The sequence below is a fragment of the Hordeum vulgare genome, chromosome 5H (assembly GCF_904849725.1).
Source record: "Hordeum vulgare subsp. vulgare chromosome 5H, MorexV3_pseudomolecules_assembly, whole genome shotgun sequence".
In the NCBI taxonomy this organism is placed as follows: Eukaryota; Viridiplantae; Streptophyta; class Magnoliopsida; order Poales; family Poaceae; genus Hordeum; species Hordeum vulgare.
In genome coordinates, this window is record NC_058522.1 from 139354197 (window position 1) to 139376374 (window position 22178).

Here is a 22178-nt window from a genome sequence, read left to right on the forward strand (position 1 = left end):
TGAATAACCATGAAAATTAATTAATTAAGTACAAAGAAAGTTAGAAAGTGGGAATAATGTTACCAAGTAGGGAATGCAAATATTCAGCTACAGCAGAGAGGCCGCACATGTGTTGTGACATGCAAGAGATAGGAAAAGACTTCATCCTGAATTTTAGCGACATTAACCAGCAATAATTCATGGTATGATAGTGATGTTGCGCTGAGGGACAGGCCGTCCTCATCCTCCGTCTCCTAGTCCGTCAAGCCATCAGCAATAATCCGTAGTCGTTGTACCATGGGCAGAGAGGTGGTAGCAAACCTGTGCAACAACATCGTCTGGGTCAGCACCAATGATGAATTGATGATAGAGGAGGCAGACTCAAAGTTCGCATGCAGTTCTAATTCTTCAGGAAAAAAATTCAAGGATGATGAGTTCCAACTTCCAAGGCAGCTGACAAGTACACTTCAAGTTCATACAAAAGTCAATCCAACTTTAAAGCTGATGCATTCATCAAAAGCAACATACAACAAAAACTAATTGATCACATTAAGCAAGAAATTAGGGGCGCATGCAAAATTAACTTCCAAAAAGCATATTGACAAGTAGAGGCACTCCATTGGGCGTTGTGCATCATCACACATGACGGGTGATCAAGCTAGCCAGAACCAAAATCACATGCTTAACCATGCGTCTAACATTGCTGAAGAAACTCAGAAAGCCAAAATTGCCTACCGGTGACGTGGACCAGTGGACGTGTGTGGCGGTTCTCCTTTTTGATTTATTTTTTCCCAAGTCCTAAGGAGTGCACGTGCGCGATCCTTCTACTCCGAGCGGCCGCACAAGAGTCGTAGGATCTGTACGAGACAAACAGGCGCGACGTGATACAACAGTTACCCAAACGGCAGGGTTTGTCGTTTTCCTTGGGATTTTTTCCTTCCGAAACTCCATTTTCCCCACCCATCTGTTCGTCCTCCTCCTCCAGCCCTTTTCCTCTTTCCGCCACAGTGGTAAGATTTTCGCCGCATATCGGTGTTGATGCGGCAGTGGTGAGGTATGGAGGAGCCGAGGTGGATCCACGGCGGGTTTCCGGCCGCTCGATATCGATAGTTGTAGCAGAGGAGGTCGCCGTGCTACCGCGCAGGGAGGAGGCGCATCCGCGTGGTGACGGAGCTCGCCGCCAGAAGCTCGAGCGCCCGCGGCAGGGGAGAAGGCAAGTCAGCGCGGCGACAGAGCTAAGCCGCTTATAATCAACAGTCGCAAGGTAAGTCCCAACAAAAACTAGGGGCTAGGCAGTTATGTGGATTCATGTGGAGATTGAGAGGCAATTTTTCATATCCATCACGGCAGATTTTGTTTGCATTGCTAATTTGAGGGGCATTCACGTAGCTAGTCAATTACGTGGATCCACAGGAAGGATTGAGAGGCGAGTTACCGATCCGTCACAGGGGATTTTGTGGTGGGCTGGGAAATTTTGTGGGGAATTCAGACAGGGTGTAACCATGTGGATTCATGGGAGGATTAAGAGATAAGACATTTTTGCATGCAACGAATAAACATTTTTTGTTTATCATGCAAGAACTATTTTATTGATTTTGTGTGGCAATTTTACATGCATCAGTTAAGGCAATTATGTATACTAAATAGATGGTATTTTCCTGTCAAGATGACACTTTTGGGTAAGAACAAGCTTGTCTGGAACTGAACTGAACAAGGCGATGTAGTTGGCGCTTATCCTCGACAGTTCGACGCTCATGAAATCTGCCTTCAGGCAGCAGCAGCGTCAGTTAATCCGGATTAGTGTTGTTAGACTGGATTAGTATTACAGATTTAAGTACCATGGCGTGGTACTAGTAGACATCTCTGATGGGATAGTACATTTTTAAGTGCATGATATTGGTTGATCATGCAATGTAAATTTCACCGGTTATATACTAGTAGTACACAGGTGAGATGACTTTGTAAATGACATATCAGCTAATCAGTCCAGGGGTAATAGAGCAGGAGCATTTTCAGTCATCATACGGGAAAAAAAATTATTTGAAATTTGCTTGCAATCTTACATGCATCAGTCAGGCAATTATGCGCTAGACAGAGAAGACATTTTCTACTGTTTTTTCTTATTTTCAAAACTAGACATTAGATGCTTTCTACACCAGAATGCCTGTTTTCCTTTCTCTGCACAGATGACTGACTCCATTCGGGTGATTGGGAGGGGGGGGGGGGGGGGGGGGGAGGAGATGCACTCGCCTGAGGCATGAATGAATCCAGATGGGACAGCCAATACGAGCAGTCGCCCAAGGAGGCAAACTGAAACACCGAGGTAAAAACGTGAACCATTATGTTCTCTATGCATCACTTCTGCTCTGTATGCATCGACAGGCGCAACAGAGGAAACAAATGCGTGCACGGCGTGATGGTCGACCGTGTGCACAAAAAAACTATGGAGCAAAAGGATTCAGATCTTGGATATCACAAGGTGAGTCACCTCCATGGTTTCGGCTAGTGGATGCGGGATCTTTTTCACTAGTTTTTGGCCATGTGTTAATGTTGTTTAGGGAGACCATAGTGGTGACGGGAAAGGGAGGAAGGATGTCTCTCGGGCATTTTTCGCTTAATATTGGGCTAGTTTGGCCACCGAACGCCAAAGTCGTCTATCATCCCATTATGTAGTCACTGCATCCGTACCCAACCCTACCAAATCCACTACACTAGGTTGTCCACATGCCTAATCCATAGATGGAGTCGCCTAAACTCCTGATTCATAGTTGCCCCGCACTTCCCACAAACCAAGCCAACCAGGTTGAACTAAGACGCCCACGACCACCATACACATGGGAGTCACCTACCATCCCACCATATAGTCACCACAACCACGCCCAACTCAGCCAAATCCAATCACTAAGTCGACCACACGCTTAGTCCACTAATGGAGTCCCCTAAACCCTAATTAATAGTGGTCACGCCCGTCCCACACACCAAGCTAACCGGGTTAAACCAAGTCGCCCGCGACCACCAAATGCATGGAGTCGACTACCAACCCATTATATAGTCGCCACACCCCACACCCAACTCGACCAAATCCAATACACTAAGTCGCCCACATGCTAATCCAGAGATGAAGTTGCTTAAACCCCAATTCATAGTTGACTTGCACTTCCTACAAACTGAGCCGACCGGGTTGAACTAAGCCGCCCACGGCCAATGCACCCATGAGGAATCGCCTACCACCCACGCCCAACTTGATCAAATCTAATACACTAAGTCGCCCACATGTCTAATACACGGACAAAGTCGCCTAAACCTCAATTCATAGTCGCCCCACCCATCCCACAAACCAAGCAGACCGTGTTGAACTTAGTCACCCACGACCACCGAACGGACGGAGTCACCTATCATCCACGCCCAACACAAATAAATCTAATACACTAAGTCGCCCACATGTCTAATACACGGACAAAGTCGCCTAAACCTCAATTCATAGTCGCCCCACCCATCCCACAAACCAAGCAGACCGTGTTGAACTTAGTCACCCATGACCACCGTACGGACGGAGTCACCTATCATCCACGCCCAACACGAATAAATCCAATACACTAGGTCTTCCACATGCCTAATCCAAAGATGAAGTCTCCTAAACCCCAATACATAGTCGCCCGCCCATCCTAGAAAATGAGCCGACCGGTTTGAACTAACTCGCCCACGACCACCTCACATACAAGAGTCGCCTACCATCCCACAATATAGTCAACACACGCACATCCAACTCAGCCAAATCCAATCACTAAGTCGACCACATGCCTAATCCACAAATAGTCCCCTAAACCCTAATTAATAATCGTCCCATCCGTCCCACACACAAGCTGACCAGGTTGAACCAAGTCACTAACGACCACCAAATGTATGGAGTCGACTAACACTCCATTATATAGTCGCCGCACCCATGCCCAACTCGACCAAAAAAGAGGAATTTAAAAACTAAGTGCAAAGCAAAAAACATCGGATCTTGCCTCGGTAAGTTGCGTGCAAAAGAAGAGCTTACACGCTTTTATCTTTGCAGATATATACATATCATAGACATCTCAGACGACCTGGTATAGCCCATTGCCTTGCCATATATATTGTTATTACAAAACTAAAACATAAGCGTACACATATAATCATCTAGTTTTGCAAATGTGGTCAATAATTCCTCAACTCCAGCTTCTTAAATAGATTATTGAACTACTCTAGATCAGAACATTCTAAACAAAAGCATTCTAGATGATACCAGGAAATTGCAATCTACTATCCACTGGGGAAACCCATCTTGGTTGCACCTAATTTTGATCAGAGCATTAATGAAATACGAAACTGCTATTTCCTGCGATACACACCAACATACCCTGGAGAATCTTAGAAACACAGACCGAAATTCACCAAACTTAGAGAAATTTTGAAATAGCATACATGTTGGTAAGTTAAATTAGAGTGCACTGATTTTCAGCATTATACCAAAGAGCAGGGGGGCATGAGATGAACACAAATAAAGCCACAGACAAACTTCACGCACCTCAAGCTGCCACTCGTTGTGTGTGCTCGAGCGCCATGGAAGAAACCCTCCGGATGCATCGCCACAATAGGCTTTGGAAACGGATCCTGCTGGACTTCAAGTCTGCCATTAGCCCATTACCGCAGACCCGTATGATGTGTTCTTGTATGTGGACGCCGGGGGCGACCCCTGCACAAGACTTGACGGGTTTCGCGCGAGACGGCCACTGGCGCAGTACAACGGATGGGGCCCTAAGACGCATACCTCGTGGGTGCTCACACCGCCGGTAGGGAGCTGCTTCCATGTACGGTCCGACTTCCTGTCACACCCTAGCTAAGAAATCAGCAAGAATAGCGAAGAACTCGATCTCAAGTCGGGAGGAAGGAGGGGAAAGTAGCCCCGGCTAGGGTTGTATTGCTGTAAAGTGTTGAGTAAAGTGCTAAGGCATAATAATCAATCAATGCCGATTACAGACCAGGTGCTAGCGGCTTTAAAGCCCGTAACAGAGGAAAATGGCACACAAGCCGGCAACGGTAACGGGGAAGGTTTCACTACAGTGACGACAACGGAAAAGGTATAGTAACGGCGAGCCACGCGAGCCGTCCGATGCGTTAACGTGAGCCGTCCGATAACTGAAGATGTTCCCGCCCTTGCACTGCATCTTCAGGCTGACAATGCCCCCTGGAGAAATCAAACTTGTCCTCAAGGAGATCAATCGAACTTGTCCTCAAGGAGATCAATGACCAAACCACCGATCGATGGTTGCCGTAAAGAAAGCGAGAAACGTCTTCTTCATGAACGCGGCGTCTTCCCAGGAAGCTTCGTCAGGAGGTAGATTAGCCCATTGCACAAGCCATTGGACAACCGGCAAGTTGTTGTGAGGAATCTGTCGTGTCTCCAACACCATGACTGGCTCAGTGAGGATCAGCCCATCCGATCATACCAAAGGAAGATCCGAACAGGGGATAGCTTTAGGTCCCACGTGCTTTTTCAATTGACTAACATGGAAGACAGGATGGATGCCGGTGCTCTCTGGGAGAAGGAGTTTGTAAGCAACTTGCCCTATTCTGGCGATGATGCGAAAAGGACCATAAAATTTGCTTTGGAGCTTGATGTGGGTGCGCAATCCAAAGGCATTCAGACGATACGGCTGCATTTTGAGGTACACCATATCTCCAACTTCCAGAATTCTCTCTGTACGCTTTCTGTCCGCATACTTCTTCATGCGAGCTTGGGCAGCAGTGAGGTTTTCCTTCAAATGCTGGAGAAGTGCGTCTCGATCAGTGAATTTTTTTTGGGCATCTTCAGTCATGTTGTCAGGCAAGATATTCTCGCAAATATTGGGAGGTGGATATCCATATGCTGCTTCAAATGGTGTCTTCTGGAGAGAGCTGTGGTAGGCTGTATTGTACCAATACTCTGTCATGGCCAAATGTTTAGCCCATCGTTTGGGTTGCATGGAGCTGAGACATCGAAGGTAATTCTCCAAGCACTGGTTGACTCGTTCTGTTTGACCATCTGATTCAGGGTGATAAGCAGAGCTGTAACGCAACTGGATTCCCATGCCCATGAAAATATCCTGCCATAGCTGACTGGTGAAGATACGATCTCTGTCAGAAACAATGGCCAGTGGAGGGCCATGAAGTTTGATGACATTATCAATGAATGCTTGTGCTACAGTCTGGACAGTGTAAGGATGAGACATGGTAATAAAATGGGCAAATTTTGAGAGTCTGTCCACTACCACTAAGATCACATCATATCCATTTGACTTTGGTAGTCCCTCAATGAAATCCATGCTCAAATGTGTCCACACCATATCTGGGAGTTGTAGTGGATCCAAGTATCCTGGATAGGAACAGTTCTCACCCTTGTTTTTCTGACATACTGGGCATGTAGCTACAAAATTGTCCACTGCTTGTTTAAGCCCTGGCCAGTAAAAGATTTGCTTGATTCTATGGTAAGTTGCTTTTCTTCCAGAATGGCCCCCAATAGCAGAGGAGTGAAGAGTTGTTAACAACCTTGTTCTTAACTCCAAGTCTTTCCCCACATAGATTTTTCCTTTGTGCCTGATAATTCCAGAATGTAAAGTGTTTTGGTTCTCAGCATGTGTTGGTGATAGTAAGAGCCTTTCTAATAATGACTGACAAGTACTGTCTTGAGCATAAGATTGCTCCACTACAGAGATCCATTGGGGTGTCACTACAGACATGGCCATGAGAGAATTCCTCCTAGAAAGAGCATCAACAACAATATTCTCTTTGCCTTTCTTGTACTGCAATGTAAAGTTGAACTCCAGCAGTTTGAGCATGAGTTTGTGCTGGATGCTGGTGGTGATCTTTTGGTCAGTCATGAACTGCAAGCTTTGGTGATCAGTCTTAATAATAAGATCATTCCCCAGAAAATAGTGTCTCCATCTGTTGAGAGCAGCAATGATAGCAAGAGCTTCTTTTTCATATGTTGAAAGTGCAGCATTTTTTGGACATAGGGTGGAGCTGTAGTAAGCTAGAGGTCTACCCTTCTGCATCATAACTGCTCCTAGTCCCACTCTAGAGGCATCTGTTTCCAAGGTGAAGGGTTCAGAAAAATCTGGTAATGCTAACACTCGTGCTTTAATCATAGCCTGTTTCAAATTGTTAAAAGCAGTGGTTTGAAGTTCAGTCCAACAGAAACTGTCTTTCTTTAGGATGTCATGTAATGGCCTAGCAATAGTGCCAAAGTTCTGGATGAACCTCCTGTAGTAACCACAAAGACCCAAGAAACCCCTGAGTTGTTTAATTGTAGTAGGTATGGGCCAATCAGTAACAGCAGTGATTTTTGCAGGGTCAGTTGACACTCCCTCCCCAGTGATGATGTGGCCCAAGTAGTCCACTTGTGTGGAAGCAAACATACACTTAGAGAGCTTAACAAAGAGCTGGTGTTCCTTTAAAATCTGAAGAACAATCTGTATGTGCTCCAAGTGCTCACAGAGATTTTTGCTGAATATGAGGATGCCATCAAAGAATACCAGCACAGACTTCCTTAGGTAAGGGCCAAAAATGCTGTTCATGAGAGCTTGGAAAGTCCCAGGTGCATTAGCAAGCCCAAAAGGCATAACCAGGAATTCATAGTGTCCAAAATATGTTCTAAATGCAGTTTTAGGAATGTCTTGTTCATCCATTCTCACTTGATGGTAACCAGATCTCAGGTCCAACTTAGTGAAATAGGTAGCTCCCTGTAGTTCATCCAGCAAATCCTCAATCACAGGTATTGGAAATTTATTCTTGATAGTTGCAGCATTTAGTTTTCTGTAATCAATGCACATTCTCCAAGTGCCATCCTTCTTCATGACCAAAATAGCAGGGGAAGAATATGGACTTCCACTAGCTCTAATGATCTTGTCCCTGAGCATAGCATCAATTTGCCTCTCCAGTTCATTTCTTTGCATATGTGGTACTCTGTAGGGCCTGGAATCAGGTGGGGTTGCTTGTTCTTTGAGAGGAATCTTATGGTCATGTGCTCTTTTTGGAGGTAGCCCTTTTGGTTCTTGGAAGACTTCAGGGAATTGTTGGAGAACCTCTTGAACAGGTGGTGGAACTTCCTCTGGGGTTGGTTGTTTTACTGCAGTATCTCTGATAAGATGCAGGACATACCCAGGTGCTCCCAGAGCTAAAAGTTTGTCCACTTCAGGTGCTTCTATCTGAGTGGCATCAGCTAGAGTATTACATGCTTTGATTGTCACTGGAGTCTGCTGATCTAACATAACTGATATTTGTCTTGGGTTGTAGTGAAAAGCCACAGGACTATGTTGTTCCATCCAATCATTACCAAGTACTATATCATGTCCAGGCAGGTCTAGAACTCTGAACTGTTGTGTGAACTTGGTGTTGCCTGCAGTAAAAGTTGTGGGTGGGACATAAGAGCCTGACCAAAGTGTTCCTCCTCCTGCAACAGTGACTGCTCTTGAAGTGTCTTTTAATATAGTGCAGTTAGTAGACAAGGCAAATTTGAGGCTGATGAAAGTGGAGTTACTTCCAGAGTCAACTAAGGCAATTCCTTGCTTTCCCCCAATCTGAACTAGAATAGAAATTGTATTAGCATTATCAGATTTCATGGCTTGGGAAGAAAGTGTCATACAAAGTTCCTCTTGAGGTGGTTGTTCTGCCTCCTCTTGTTCCTTCATTTCCTCATGCTCTTTTGCTTGTTCATTGGGATCTTCTCGAGTGAGGACATTCAAAACGGGAGCCAACTTACATTTGTGATCATGGAACCATGCATCACCACACCTCCAGCATTTACGAGGTTCTCTAGCTCTTTGGTTTGCTGGAGCAGGTTTGTACTCAGCAGGTTTCTCATATGTGGTAGTAGTGGACTTCTGGTAACCACAAGAAAATTTGGCATTGCCAGAATAGCTAGTGGAAGCTTTCTTCTCAGCTGCTCCTTTTTCCAAGTCTACTGCTAGCCAATATGCTTCTGTCAAACCAGAGGGTCTAAGAGCCCTCACCTAAAATTTGATCTGAGAACGTAAGCCATTCACATAGCACCTTACAAACCAGATTTCATACATTATAGGATTATCTGTTTGCACCTTAGCCATTAGCTCTTCAAACTGATCAGTGTATTCTGACACAGAGAGAGTGCCCTGTTTGAGGGTGTTAAATCTATCAGTGAGCTCATATGAACTAGCTGAGGAAAATCTGCGCAATATTTCTTCACAGAATTGTGCCCATGTTAACTGCTTCTTTAAAATGCCAGAGCGTCTCAGCCACACATCAGCTCTTCCTGTTACATATAACTGTGCCAGGTTAACTTTGAATTCAGTAGGAGCTCCAGCCATTTGGAAATACTTCTCACACTGTCGGATCCATCCAGCAGGGTTATCACCATCAAAGCGAGGAAAATCAATGCGTGGGCCTTTGGTGATGCTCTTCAAAAATTGGGTGCACATTTCCTGATCATACTGCTTCTGAAAATCGTCCCAACTCTGACATATTACTAACTCTGACATATTACTGGTGGTTGAAACCCATGGAATCCAGGAGTGCGGGCAGTTTTGTATGCTGCCATAGGAGTGACATACTTTTAATGTCGAATCGGGATTCACTAAGACAGAAATAAAGCATTGGGTCGAACTCTTCTTTGGTGTTAAGGTGGTAGCTGTGAATAGCCATCGACTACCTGGAAAAGGTAGAAGAATAGGACCTATTCTGGGCCATACAATGCATTACAGACGTATGATCATTACCCTTCAACCGGGTTATTCTATTCCACTTCTAGATAGAGAAAAAACTAAAGTTGCCCGAATGTGGTTCCGCTGTTTGGTTTGCTCCAAAGCCTGTTGGAATCACAGGTCTAGGTACATGGATGGGAGCTAAGTGGTTTGGAATCTGAGCTGCGGCCATCCTTGTTTTCTCCTGTTCAGTAACGAGGCGTCTGCGAGTTTCTTCCGACATGGCTCTCTCCCCAGTTACAACTTCATGCTGTGGTTGATCAGGTGAAGACTTGCCCGGTTGTGCTGAGCTTGATGCTTCTCTGGATCGGAGAGATTTGAGCACATCTGCCATGGTAGACAGTTGCGAGCTGAGAGTCGACACAACCTTCTGTACTCCATCAAGGACCGTTACCATGGTGTCTTGCTTCAGATTGATACTGTGGACATCCTTTCGCAGGTCATCTACTTCTCCTCGCAGATCTGCTGTCTCCTCACGATGCAGTAAGAAATCGCCCTTCATCGCGAGTAGATCCGCGACATCAGACTCCTCCAAGTTGGACTTAGAGCGCCCCATCGTGGTGCAAAGACCTCATAGGGGAATTTTACTGCCGGACTGCTCCGTAACCCGATTTGGCCTGGAATATCACCGCCGCCTGCGAGGTCGCCGCCGATACAACACCACCCGCCGCTTGACCTGGGATTTTACTGGAAGAGCGAGGTGCTCCCCCAACCAGTCGCGCTCAACGAGCTGCCGTCGAATTTTCTACCGCCGTCGCGCTCAACTACCCCGCCACCATCGTCACCAGAGAAAAAGGGAGGGAAGGGTGGGAACTACTGCAGCAGCTCCGATCTATCTCTTCTTCGAGGAAAGACTGTGCTCATGATACCAATTGTCACACCCTAGCTAAAAATCAACAAGAACAGCGAAGAACTCGATCTCAAATCGGGAGGAAGGAGGGGAAAGTAGCCCCGACTAGGGTTGTATTGCTGTAAAGTGTTGAGTAAAGTGCTAAGGCATAATAATCAATCAATGCCGATTACAGACCAGGTGCTAGCGGCTTTAAAGCCCGCAGCTTAACAGAGGAAAACGGCACACACGCCGGCAACGGTAATAGGGCAGGTTTCGCTATGGTAACGACAACGGAAAAGGTATAGTAACGGCCAGCCACGCGAGCCGTCCGATGCGTTAACGTGAGCCGTCCGATAACTGAAGATGTTCCCGCCCTTGCACTGCATCTTCAAGCCTGACACTTCCGGTGACTGTCGCGTCTCGGCCATCTCCAGGAAAGCAGCGACACACCACATCGCCGTCGGGGCCGAGGAGACCAATAGATGACGGGGGGCAGCCGAGAGGTGGTGAGTCGACGACGGACAGCGAGGGACGTCGGCGACTAATGGGTGATGCTCGCCTGCGAGGGATGTGCCGGAGGCGGCGACGGATGGCGTTCTCCCTTTTTTCTGTGTACGTCTCTGTCTCTCGGAAAGTGCTCTTATGAGCCCGATCACAGATGCTCTCTTTATCCATCCCACTCGTTCTCTACAAGATTCGTGCTCCCTCCCGTATTACAGTTTGTATATAGCATCGTAAATGCTCATATTCCCATCTCATGGCCCACATCCACAACCCATTTAATGCCCCAGATTCCATCACGCCCGTACCGGCTCAAATCACACCTGACGAGGAGGGACGTCCATGTAACTTACTGGGCTGTCTCCCGAGCGTCGTTAGTGCTGCGCACCGACCAGGACCACCACCACACCATCAATCTTCCTCCTTCCCTGTCGCCAAACTCTCCCCAACTCCGACAAACTCCCCTCAGAACGAGATGTTCGTCGTGGTGCGGCATAACAAATCCTATCCCTGAAAGGATATTTTAAATGCGCATGTTATGAGATATTGATAATCTTTGAGATTTTCTTTTTTTGATCAAAAGGCTCACGTCCGGCTCCATTTTAATTAAAATGAAACATTCTTTAAGCCCACATAGTATGGCTTATCAGGCTGACCAACTCAGCAGACACCATTTAATTTAACATAGCAGAAAATGAACAGGGAAACAAGAAAAATGTGCAGCGAAAATCAGAACACCCGACTACAGAGTGAGATCCAACAAAATGGCGAGACATATTCAGGCCCTGTTTGGAACCACCCAGATTATATAATCCAGTTTTTACAATCTATTTTGTCTCCAAACAGGACAGATTATGATGTAGATTATAAAAACTAGATAGATAGATTATTAAAAACTCATAATCTACTCTACATCAGCTAAAATTAGATTATGAATTGCTAATGACCCATTACCCTTGTAAAATTGGAGATAATTACATTCCTACCACCGCCACCCTCCTCTTTAAAAAAAACAGAGGGCATACAAGTCATTATGCAATGTAAAACCTGGATTACAGTTTATATAATCTGGCCTCCAAACATGTCCACCTAGATTATTTTTATAAACCAGATTATATAATCTATCTTCATAATCCAGATTATCATAATCTATTATGGTTCCAAACAGGGCCTCAGTCGGTTCTCTTGCCATGAATATTCTTTTTACATTACCAAGTCAACCGATTATACCAAGAACAAGCACAACACAATTTTCTACTCCCTTCGTTCCTAAATATAAGACCTTTTAGAGATTGCACTATAGATTACATACAAAGTAAAATGGGTAAATCTATATTCTAAAATATGTCTATACGCATCCATATGTAATATATAGTGTAATCTTTAAAAGGTCTTATATTTAGGAACGGAGGGAGTATATACTAGAAAATCCCCCTTTTGCCCTCAATGAGAAACTCCGTAATTACATGAGGCAGGAAGAAGGGTCCACGAGTATGCAACAATCCACCAATAATTATGCTAATTCCAAGAACCGTGCTGGATCGTATGGCCAAGAACACATATCCCCCACAAACTCGACACACTAAAGACTCGGAAACAGATAAAGAGCGACACAAAGAACATCCAGCCGCACCAAATTTCAACAGACGAGTGAGATTGTGGAGAAACGATCATCGGGCAATAGCCACCCAAGATCCAATGACTAACATAAAACAAACTCCTGGCATCCTAAATCTTGGACAAGGAGACTCTATTTTAAATGAATCACCGCTACCCAATAGCACAGTTGCAACTAGCACCAATTAACCATCTGAAAAGACATAAAATGGATTTTGTAATTACGAACATACCTACGAGTCTATCCAGGTGCATGCAGGTTCATCTTTTGAAAAGACATAAAATGGATTTTGTAATTACGAACATACCAAGAGTCTATCCAGGTGCCTGCAGGTTCATCTTGTCGGTGGACTGCTTGGACGATTGAGGCGAGCTTTCACTTTCTGCAGCCACCACCGCTTATGCCTACAAATGGCTGACACCGGTGCTTGGTCCAGCTTTGCCAACGGACGCAGCCACAGAGAAATGTAGCGGAGCCATCGAGATCGAGGCACACTTTCATTGACCTCCTCCAACACAGTGAATCTACTATGACAGGTGCACGCAGGGGAAATTGATCTCAGAGAAGGTCACACCACATTAGACCCAACTGCAGATAAGAGAAACCAAGGCTTACCTCTTAATTAGTTGCATCAAGAACTCCATCGCCTTTATGACGTAGTCGCCTACCCAAGACAGTTGTGCTGCAAGCTCCTTTGTGTCACCAATCAAAGAATCAAGCGGCTACACCAACGAATCGACAACATCCACCACCCTCATTGCTCAAAGCAATAACTCCCACTAACCGAAAAGTGGTTTTCCTGCTCCACGGCTCGTAACGCTACGCGACATGATGAGCCACGACTCACCTGGAACATTGAACAATTGTGGCTCTCTATGTTCTGTGATGTACCAGCCATTGTCCTCTGATCTTAGCAACCGAATCAGAGCAGGACCTTCCGAACGACAGGAACGTGTGTTCTGCACTCGATTGGCCTGCAAATTACCAGTGCAAACAATTAAACATTTTTTTACGTACTGCACATAAATTACATAGAGTGAAATTAGATCAAGGCATAGATTTACAATTAGCCCAACTAGTTTTTTCCAACACTTCACTAACCCATAATCCACACTTATAAGTTGGTCATGTTCACCATTTCATGACTAAATTGTACAAATCAGTTCACTCACACCTCTATTGTAACGAAGAATATGATAGTTCTATGCAAGTATTTTGTAATTTACGCTGATTGTGAAACTCATAATGTATTCTTTGGTTCAGAGCACCACCCCCACCCCTGGCGCTTGTGGCTGGTTTCATCTTGTCGGTCGACATCTCCAGCACCTGTGGCCAGCCCTCCCATCTTGAGTCCACGCCTGTTTCTTCTTCACAGATTAGTGGGCCTTCGGTCAAGGCTACGGCCGTCGTCTCATCACGTTCCCGCACAGAGCCTGCCGTCCCGAAAGCCGGCAGAGCCGTCAGCGCTTGTTAGAGCATATATCTCCATATGTGGTTTTGGTAATTGATGACAATTCCTATGGACTAATGGTTGCCTTAAGTTATATTTATAGGATTTGTCCATAGGCACTTCTTGAAGTCCATCTGTTGGTTCAAGGAGTTTATATGATGACCAAGATGGTATTCAAGGTATTATTCAAAGAATGGTCATAGAGACACAAGGTTGATCAAGATCTCAGACAAAGAGTAAATCAAGATGCAACACACAAAGCGTGCAAGATGTACCGAGAGGGATCAAGTGATCCCATGGTATGGTAAGCATTGTCCATTACGTGTTTGTGTACTAACCCATGGTCTTCGTGAGAGTTATATGTGTGGGTTAGGTGTGTTTCCATGGGCTTGCGTCAAAAGGAAGATCTCATACAACCCATGAAGGATGACGTCAAGTGGTGATAGTCATCAAGATTGCGGTGTGCAGGTTCAAGAGGATCAGCACGAATATATCGTGCTTAAAACTTGCCGTCCATTGTGGTGGCAATGGACTTGTGAAGGTATGCTGAAGAGTGGCTCACCCATAGTGAGTATGGGGGAGCAATCAACTAGTCCTCATCAAGCCAACGCAATCAAGAAAGGTGGTCCATCTTGAGGAAGCCAAGATCATCATCATCTAGCTCAAGAGGTCGAGGTGCAAGGTATAGGTTTGCCCTTGATAGGTTTTCTGTTTAGGATAGAATTTGTACTGTCAAAGGGGCTCTCAAGTGATTAGCTTGATCGTATCGTTCGTTGAGAGCTCAAACCATGTGCATCCTTGCATCATACTTCTTGATTCTTATTTGGTGTTTCTCTTTGTGAGTTTTAGAGCTTATGGTCATCTTCATGACAAGCTCGAGTTCATCGAAAACGGAGTCCATATGCATCTACTATAATGTTTTCGATGTTGGAGCTTTTGCCGGTTCTTCATTCATAGAGGTCTCACATCTCTAGATCATTGGCATTTTCATATCAGCATGGTCTTAAGATTTTCAGTCGCTGTTTGGATAGCTCTTGTCGTCCTGAATCCAACAAGTATGGGTTTGCTCGATTCGGAGCTCGTATGCGAAAGTTATGGTTGTTTCAGTGGCGAGCGGTAGTACCGCTGGACCTAGTACCGCTGGCCCTAGCGGTAGTATCGCTAGAGCTGGCGGTAGTACCGCTGACCCTAGCGGTAGTACCGCTAGAGCTGGCGGTAGTACCGCTGTCCCAGCGGTACTACCGCCCCTGGTCAGCGGTAGAACCGCTCCAGAACTTTAGTACCGTCATCTTTGCGGTTGTACTACGTCGGACTTTTTGCGAAGACTTTCTTGGCGGTGGTTGGCCCGGTAGTATCTTTGCGCTACCATGGGCTCAGCGGTAGTACCGCAGCAGCCAGCGGTAGTACCGTTGGAGGGTCAGCGGTAGTACCGCTGGACTCGGGCTGTAAGTGGGGGTAACGGTCTGATTCCTTCCCCCACTATATAAAGGGGGTCTTCTTCCCCTTGGCCTTATCCATCCGTTGAGCTAATGTTCTACCTCCATTGTGGACATTCTTAGAGCTTGCTTACTCTCAATCCCTCCAATGATTCTTGCTTGTCCTTGAGGGAAAAGAGAGAGGAGATCTAGATCCACATCTCCACCAATCACTTTCTCCTCTATGTGAGGGGAACCCCTTGGATCTAGATCTTGGAGTTCTTTGTGAGCTCCTTGTTCTTCCTCTCATATCTCTCCATAGCTTTTGTTGTTGTGGAGGGTTTTGAGTGTGAGGGACTTGACCACTTCATGTGTTGTTGTCATTGCATTAGTTGCATCGGTTTGAGTTCTCCACGGTGATACGTGGAAGTGAGAAGTTGAGAAGCTTATTACCTTTGGTACTTAGTACCCTAGATATTGTTCTTCGTGGATGCTTTGGCGTCCTAGAAGCTTGGTGGTGTCTCGGAGCTCAATCATTGTGGTGTGAAGCTCCGGGCAAGCGTCGGGGTCTCCAATTAGGTTGTGGAGATTGCCCCGAGCAATTTGTACGGGTATCGGTGACCGCCCCCAAGGTTTTCCATTTGTACGGGTTCGGTGACCGCCCTCAAGGGTCCCTTAGTGGAATCACGGCATCTTGCATTGTGCGAGAGCGTGAGGAGATTACGGTGGCCTTAGTGGCATCTTGGGGAGCATTGTGCCTCCACACCGCTCCAACGGAGATTAGCATCCGCAAGGGTGTGAACTTCGGGATACATCATCGTCTCCGCGTGCTCGGTTATCTCTTACACGAACCCTTTACTTATGCACTTTACTTTGTGATAGCTATATTGTGTATTATCATATATCTTGCTATCACTTAGTTGTTTATCTTGCTTAGCATAAGTTGTTGGTGCACATAGGTGAGCCTAGTTATTTTAGGTTTTGTGCTTGACAAATTAAACGTTAGTTTTATTCCGCATTTATTCAAACCTAAACCGTAATTATTTTAAAGCCCCTATTCACCCCCTCTAGGCGACATACACGTCCTTTCAGCGTTGTACTTTCATCGGCCTCCTTCGTCAAAAGTGGATCTGGTGTCGACAAGAAACAATCCAACCAAAATGAAGAAAGATCGAGGACGGACGAATAGCAGATAAACAAAAAAAAATCCAATCGACGGGCTGCATTGGGATTTTCCGATGGCAATGGAGCGCTGATCTAATCAGTGAATACGTCAACAAGATTGATGGAACACATCAATGTTTTTGGCGCATACCTTTTTACTGGCTGCATCACGAGCTCCAGGAGCCAGATTTCGAGATGCTCCTTCGCACGCCGGCACGGATCCTTGGCACGGCGGCCTCGAGCGAATGGATCGAAGGCAGCAACCAAGCCCGCTGCTCAGACGGCAGACGGAAACAGTTTTTCCTGTTCCACGGATCAGGACGGCGGCGGTCGTCCCGAGCCACGGATCAACTCCGACGAGGTAACGGTAACTGTACGTATTCTCTATTTCCCATCAATATTTGGTCTCTCGAATATTCCTGCGTTATTGAATGCGCCACATCTCAAGACGTGAACGAGCCGCCCGGATAGCGAGCACATGTGCGCTCGCTTGCAGAAACACCACGTCCCTGTCTCTCTCCCTCTCTAGAAGAATAAGGAAAGAACGAAAGATTGACGGTGGATAATGGGGCCCGGCTGAAAATATTTTGATGGCCTCTAACCGTAATATCTCCGAGTCAGATGAAATAATGAAAACAAAGGAAAAAAGAAAAATAGGCAAACACGTGTCAACGCGGAGGGGTCCATCGCTTACCGCTGAAATTGCACGAGAGGAGAGCCTGCTTAGTATCTATAGTATATTGTATTATTTCGTGAATTTGAGAAAAAAATATAAATTTGATAAAGTACATAAAAAGATATAAAATATTACGAATTTATGAAAAAGTTTGTGAAATTTGAAAAAGTTCATGAATTTATAAAAACAATTTTTATAGCAGTTTATGAAAAATGAAAAAAGTTCACATATTTTGAAAGAAAGTTTGCGGCTACGAAAAAAGTTCATCGATTTTGAAAAAAAATCATTGATTTCAAAAAGTTCATGGACATGAAAAACATCAATGAATTGAAAAAAGTGGAAAACTTGAAAAAGTTCGTTATTTGAAAGAACTTCACAAAAATGAAAATATCACAAAAAAAAAGAAAATAGGTTCATAAATAGGAAAAAACTCCATGAAATTTGGAGGAGGTTAGTGAATTTTAGAAAACATATCACAAATTTGCAAAAAAATCACAAAATTGAAAAAAATTCACGAGTTTGAAAAATTGTTTGTGAACTTGAAAATTATTTCTGTATTTGGATTTTAAAATGTTCATGAATATTAAAAAAGTCCACGAGTTTGAAAAAATGTTTGTGAACTTGAAAATTGTTTCTGCATTCGAGTTTTAAAATGTGTGAGTATTTGCTCCATTCAAATTTTAAAATGTTTATGAGTATTAAAAAAGTACAAGTTTGAAAAATGTTCAGAAATTTGCAAAAGGTTTGCGGATCGAAAAATGGTTCAAGAATTTTAAAAAAGTTCACAAGTAAAAAAGAGAACAAATTCAAAAGAAAGTTCGTGAAAAAAAATGAAAAATGAAAAAACCGAATAAAAAAAAGACCCAGAAAACAGTGGGTACGTGAACCGATAATGTGCACAACAAGAAGATAAAAAAAGTAGAAGTAGGCACAACAAGTGATATGTATCGGGTCTCCCGTCGTTGGAAATAAAACATGAGGTTTGGATTTTGAATCTAAACTCGTGCATTATATTTGAACTTTAATAAAATGAAAAAGTAAGTTAAAAGGGTCAAGGCCAAAACGGAGAGGGCGAGTGCACCAGTTTGTGGGTGAGCATATTACTAGCGGTGAGGGCACCAAATAGGAGTTCGACACATCGAGTACACTTCTGAGGCGAGGTGCATCGATCTGAATTCGATCGTCTCATCCCCCAAATCCCTTGCGAGAATGCATCCTGCTCGGCCGCATTCCTTTCTTTCTCCTTCCTTCAATCTCGTCACGCCCTCCTGCCGGTGTAGGATCAGTTCAAGTCGAGGTTCATGAGCAGGAATGACACGACCGACGCCGACAAGTGTAGGAGAAGAAGGAGGAGTGGGGCACATCAATGCACCATCGTCATTCCCTACGCATGAGATGAGTGCCGGGATGGCGGGCAGAAACATGACTCTCAGTGGAGCAGGAGCAGACGTCAGTCGGTTGCTACATGTAAGTTGTAGCTGGGAACTTTAGTCCAACATCGCGGATTTAGTGATATTTCCGTTGAGTTATAATTGTTTCCTTTAGCCAGGGTATTACCAAACAGTAATACAAGGAGACGGTAGATATAGTATAGGAAATGAACGGTTTTGGTGTAGTAAGATACAATCTTAGCGTTGTTGGCAGGGGCATAAGTATAGGGGGAACTCTGAACTATAGTTTAATTTCCAATATATTAGATGGCCTATTTACAAAGGAAAATGATGATATTATATCCCTATCTTTACTAGACATATAGGAGAGTATCCACTCTCTAGTTATGTTATATATCACTCGTATATCTTTTCTAAAACTCTAAAACAGAGACTTTATAGTAGCTACAATAGCCAACCCTATGGTGTTGTTCTTGTAGCTCTAGTTTCACTTACGCAAACACAAAATTTATGTAGATAACAATTAATATTTGTGATTCTTACTTGATGAAGCTACCAAGATAGATTTACTAAACTATGTGTGTTATTATTTATGTTTGATAGCATCCGTCATGAGGAATAGTTGACCAAAATCTTGTTTGTAGAGTTTAGAAAATACTCCTTTTTGTTAGTGGTTCTCCATTTTGTCCCCCATGTGAATATTAAAATAATGGAATATGGAATTTGTGTTGTTGGTATGAACTCTAAACATGAAAGTGTCTTAGCATTGTTAACTATGATGACCCGTAGAGAAATGCTATCTACTTGGGCTACTTGGTTGATTAGCTTGCTGAAAAATTGATGCATTGCTTGAGTAGGCCAGCTAACAATATGTTTCTTGTAAGGTGCTTGCGATTTGCAAGGACAAAAACTTGTTCACATTATTTTTGACATTGAAATAATTTGGTCGAAATGTAGCTCTCCATCGTTCTATCATACATGTATTCTGGAAAAACACAAGACATGTGAGTAGCCCAATGGTTGTTGACACTTAATAGGATCCTACATGGACGAATCTAATCATGCAATTCACTAGCTAAGTTCGTAAATATGTGTGGTCGTGCATCCAGTGAAGTACTATGTTGTGTGTTGCTCTCTAGATTTTCATACCTTCTAGACTTAAAAATCCTACATGTTCATTTTAATTTTACCCTTCGACCAATTTGCATTGTTCATAACATGGACTATTTTAATATCTCGTGTTATTGTTTCCATGTGAGAACATTAATATGCTTTTTCAGAAATGGAGAAGTTGCAAAAGTTCATATTTTGTATTATTAAATGTTGAAGCTTTGTTTCTTGTTAAGTCAGGAACCTTGTTGTTGCATGAACAAAAACAAAGGATAAGGTAAGTTGTTGATGTTAGGCAGGTGTCGGCGTCAAAACCGGGAGATTTTGTGTAGGGGGTCCCGAACTGTGGACATCAGATCGATGGGTTGCAGGAAAGAGGGGGAGACAATGTTTACCCGGGTTCGAGCCCTCTCGAGGAGGTAAAACCCTATGCCCTGCTTGATTATATTGATGTTAGTGATTACAGAGTCTACCTCGAGATTGTGTATACTAAACCTTAGGTGAATCAACCTGCCTACACGGACGGGGACCCCCGGTTTATATAGTCATCGAGGGACCTAGGGTTACACACAACCGACCTAGACTACTTTACTTGGACATCATGCTGGTCTTCGGTGCTTTCCTCCTTGAACACGAGATGACCGCACAGCCCGACCTCCCACAAGCACGGCCTATGAGGCCGACCTTTTCATAGTAAGCCGACTACCTGAGGACCCCTTAATCCCAGACTCCCTCAGTAGCCCCCGAACTAGCCTTCAATGCCGATGTGTAGGGTCTTTGGGTGATCACGCCCAAAGTGTTCAGTTTGCAAGGCAAGTTCCTTTGTTTCCTCCGAGCAAGAAATGATGATTTCGTCCTTGGCCAATTCTCGATTACCGAAACATCGCGGGGGCCACAACTTTTAACTCTGCACAAAGATTAATAATAATTCTCGATTCTCACATGACTTTGTAGAGGCAGACACCTTTAGCAATCCCTAACCGAACTGTTCCCTATAGCAAGAGGGGGTAACACCCTTTATAACCAGATCAAAATTTGTTCTGAGGCTTGATAACCCACAAGTATAGGGGACCAATTGTAGCCTTTCTCGATAAGTAAGAGTGTCGAACCCAACGAGGAGCTAAAGGTAGGACAAATATTCCCTCAAGTTCTATCGACCACCGATACAACTCTACGCACACTTTACGTTCGCTTTACCTAGAACAAGTATGAAACTAGAAGTACTTTGTAGGTGTGATAGGATAGGTTTGCAAGAAAATAAAGAATAAGTAAATAAAAACTAGGGGCTGGTTAGATAAAGAAACAATTACTTTAGTTTAACGAGTGTGGAAAAGTGGTGGTAGGAGTTGCGGAATTGTCCCTAAGCAATTGACTACGTTACTAGACCGATAACAAGTTTTATGTGGGAGAGGCCACTCCTAGCATGTCATCCCTTACTTGGAATTCTATGCACTTATGATTGGAACTATTAGCAAGCATCCGCAACTACTAACGTTCATTAAGGTAAAACCCAACCATAGCAATAAGATATATTGGCCCCCCTTCAATCCCGTATGCATCAATTTCTATGCTAGGCTGAAGCTTCTGTCACTCTTGCCCTCCAATACATAGTCCTATCAACATACTACTAACCCTATGGTGTGATCCACGCGCGCGCTCATATGATGGGCACCAAAGGACAACAACATAACCACAAGCAAATTAAACCAATCATAGCAATTCATCAATCACCGACAGGACAACGAAAATCTACCCAGACATCATAGGATGGAAACACATCATTGGATAATAATATGAAGCATAAAGCACCATGTTCAAGTAGAGGGTACAGCGGGTTGCGGGAGAGTGGACCGCTGAATATAGATGGGGGAAGGTGATGGAGGTGTTGGTGAAGATGACAGAGGTGTTGGTGTAGATCACCGTCACACGATGATGTCCTGGGCGGCGTTCCGGCGCCGCCGTGAGAGAGGGGGAGAGAGCCCCCTTCTTCTTCTTCTTCTTCTTCCTTGACCTCATCCCTAGATGGGAGAAGGGTTTCCCCTCTGGTCCATGGTCTCCATGGCGGCGGAGGGGCGAGAGCCCCTCCGAGATTGGATCTCTCTCTGTGTCCTTCTGTTTATGTTCTTCCAAATTCTGGCTTTCACCGTTTCTTCAATTCCCGGAGATCTGTAACTACGATTGGGCTGAAATTTTAACACGATTTTCTTCCGGATATTAGCTTTCTTGCGGCGAAAGAAGGGCCCCAACCGCCTTAGGGATTGGTCACAAGCCTGCCAGCCGCGCCCTAGGGGGGGCGCGCCTC

At 44.5% G+C, this 22178-nt stretch overlaps 1 long non-coding RNA gene across 1 annotated transcript; it reads right to left on the minus strand.

The window, feature by feature from the left end:
- Positions 1-59: 59 nt before the first annotated feature.
- Positions 60-17337, minus strand: LOC123400097. The gene is made up of 5 exons (XR_006610482.1): positions 16851-17337; positions 13286-13644; positions 12978-13194; positions 11406-11562; positions 60-300 (listed from the first exon to the last, which is right to left on the minus strand). It is a non-coding gene; the product is annotated as an uncharacterized LOC123400097 (long non-coding RNA).
- Between the last annotated feature and the right edge of the window lie 4841 nt (positions 17338-22178).